This window comes from Crocuta crocuta, unplaced genomic scaffold, assembly GCF_008692635.1.
Source record: "Crocuta crocuta isolate KB4526 unplaced genomic scaffold, BGI_CrCroc_1.0 scaffold712, whole genome shotgun sequence".
Lineage (NCBI taxonomy): Eukaryota > Metazoa > Chordata > Mammalia > Carnivora > Hyaenidae > Crocuta > Crocuta crocuta.
In genome coordinates, this window is record NW_027531883.1 from 145,348 (window position 1) to 148,525 (window position 3,178).

Genomic DNA, 3,178 nt, shown 5'->3' on the forward strand with positions numbered 1-3,178 from the left:
GGTAAAAATAACATTTGAAAGATTTTGGAAATAATAATAAACTCATGTCACCAGGACTGCCAACATTCTCTCACCCATGAGTGAGCACTGAGGTCCAAAGGGGAAGCCATTATATTTAGTCTTCATATCTTTTGCTTCACTTTTCTACCTAAGTACTTTTCTATTTCATTTCTTGTCTTTCTGTAGAACAAATATCAAATATATGTTATGCCTGTTGATAAAATGACTACAGTGAGAAGAAGTTGCAAATATTTTATTTCTTCTCAGCTTCAGCATTTGGAGGCATTTAATTCTAACTGTGGGTATTCAGAAGAGAGCAAGAAGAGAACTCAGGGGAAGATACATCATGCAGGATCCAAGACTTTAAAAATTTATGTGAAAAAGAAGATTAAACTTATTTAATTTCAGGTAGTATTTTCAACACTGAAAGGCAGATATCAGAGAAAGAAGACACACTGGAAATATAATTTATGTAAAACTATACTAAGGTGGGTTATTTGTGTGACTCCCACTGCACTTTTAAATATATTTCAAGTAAAACTAGGCACATTTTCTTTGATCACAACATTAAACATTAAGCTGACAGTGTAGTAGAAATAATTCAACATTTGGAGTCTGAAATAATGTCAGGTTCTGGTTTTACCATTACTGGTTCTATAACTTTGGACAGTCTGTCTATGACTCAGTTTCCCTGTAAAATGGGAGTAATAACAATACCAATTTTTCCTGGTTGGGGTAAAGGTTAGAACTAATGTAGAAAGTCTGCCTAAGACAAAGCTCAGGAAGTAGGCTTTAATCAATCTTAGTTCACTTTTGTTTAATGGCTTATAGAAAATGTGCTATTTTAGGAGTGCTATAGAGAAATGTTCCCTCACTTTTTCCTAGTACTCAGTTCTTAGATCTCCAATACTTGGACCTCCACCTGCTCTCTGGTCAATTTACCTACACCCAGGAAGTGCTGAAGCCCAAAGTTGCTTTGAGGAACATGTCTCCCTTCTTCATACGTGTGAAGTTTCCTGATGTCAAGTGGGCTTGCTTCAATTATGATTCTACCAATTTTAGATTTTTATTTTCTCAAGTATGAGCCAGATTCTCAAAATGAGATCCCACTTAAAAATACTAAGATATTCACTTTAGCTAGCTGGATAAAATGGATATATGTGTGTGTGTGCTTCCAAACCTTGCTGAATATAAAGTTGATCTCTAAGAAAAATCCTTTTAAACTTTACAGATATAAGATTTTATTTGCTCAAAGCCAGAAAAATACCCCCTAAGAATATTTAACTACTTCTTAATCAGGTTTTGAAATTCTTTTGTATAAACAGCTGCCAAAAATCAATGATATGTTGATAGACCTTTATGGACTAATATTTATATTACTTGTATGTGCTCAATCGTGAATTGTAAGGAAATGGAAAGATAAACATTCCACTTCCCCCCAAACTTAGAAAAGACTGATTATTGCAAGTCAATAGAGACTAGTTGATTTTAGCAGTAGGAAACTATAAAATCTGGCTTGCTTGAAGATACAAAATTTGAGGAACTTAAAAGGAATTCACTTTCCCAGTTGTCAGCAGGAATTCATCAATCTGTGGGGACTCAGCTTAGTTACACACAGAATTATATTTCAAACTCTTTGCTTATTAGGTATAGAAAGACCCTTTTTATAAGGAGTAAGTACTTTTTGGCTTTTCCCCAAATCCTACCTTCATGGACTTTTCTTGAAGTTTTGGAGCTTGAAAGTTATATTATGGTCTGCCCACCTCTTTCTTCCTACAAACCAATGTGGAGAGTACACTTCAACAGGGAGTTAACCCTGAAACATCCACACTTCCTAAACCTTCATTACCCAAGACTCAAACCAGCCTGAACACTATCACACTCCTGAGGGCTCTGTAAATGTGGCTGTGAATATTCTCCCCATATCCTCCTGCATTCTCTGTGGTGATAATGTATCCCTCTGTTTATTTCTGTAATGGCAGCACAATTCAGACTAATCTCTTTAAATCAGAAATTTGGATCTTAGACTTTGGATCTCAGACTTTCATCTGAGTCTTGCACCTAAGAGCAGGAGGTGATAACTGAAATTGCCAAAATGAATCAACTATGAAGAAAAATCAAATGAAGACATGGCAATACAAATGGGGTCTAAATTACAAAGTAATAAAAACTGATAAGCCGGACTTCATTAAAATTAAAACACCTCTGCTCTGCCAAATTTGAGCATGAGAAGGGAAGCCACAGACTGGGAGAAAATATATGCAAAAGATACCTTTGATTCAAGACTGTTACCCCAAATGACAAAGGCCTCTGAAAATTTGCCAATAAGAAAACAAACACCCAATTAAAAAATGAGCCAAAGACCTTAACAGAGAGCTCAACAAAGAAGATATACAGGCAGCAAATAAGGATAGAAAAAGATGTTCCATACCATATGTCATTAGTGAAATACAAATGAAAACAACAGTCAGATACCATTACACATGTTTTAGAATGGCTGCAATCCAGAAGACCAACAGCAGCAAATGCTGGCAAAGATGTTCTGCACAACATAGCTTTCTCTCAATTTTATTATAAAACTAAAACTGCTCTAAAAAATAAAGTCATAAAAAAATGTGCCACCATCGGGGCGCCTGGGTGGTGCAGTCGGTTAAGTGGCTGACTCGTGATTTTGGCTCAGGTCATGATCTCACAGTTCGTGGGTTCGAGCCTCACTTTAGGCTCCATGCTGACAGTGCGGAGCCTGCTTGGGATTCTCTCTCTCTCTCTCTCTCTCTGTCCCTCCCCTGCTTACTCTTTATCCCTCTCTCTCTTAAAATAAACATTTTTTTAAAAAAACATCACACAAAAGAATTGAAGTTCTTGCTAGTCCTTAATGTTTGTTACCTTTGTTGGAAGGGAAATTTCTGAAGGTATTATTCATAGATGCAACATCCACATACCAACACCATGGCTGACGTATAAAAGGGACTGAAGTGAACTGAAATTCTTCTTATCCAAATCGAATGCCTTTTCTAGAAAGAAAAATTGACCAAAGTTCATGGAAATCTAAGTGCAAATCTAACTTCTATTTTGGTACCAGAGCAGGCCATGTGTTCTGGCTGAGCTTCCTGCCAAACACAACCCAAACTACCAGGTAAAATATAAAAAGCAACCTTCTGAAAAACACTGCCAAGCT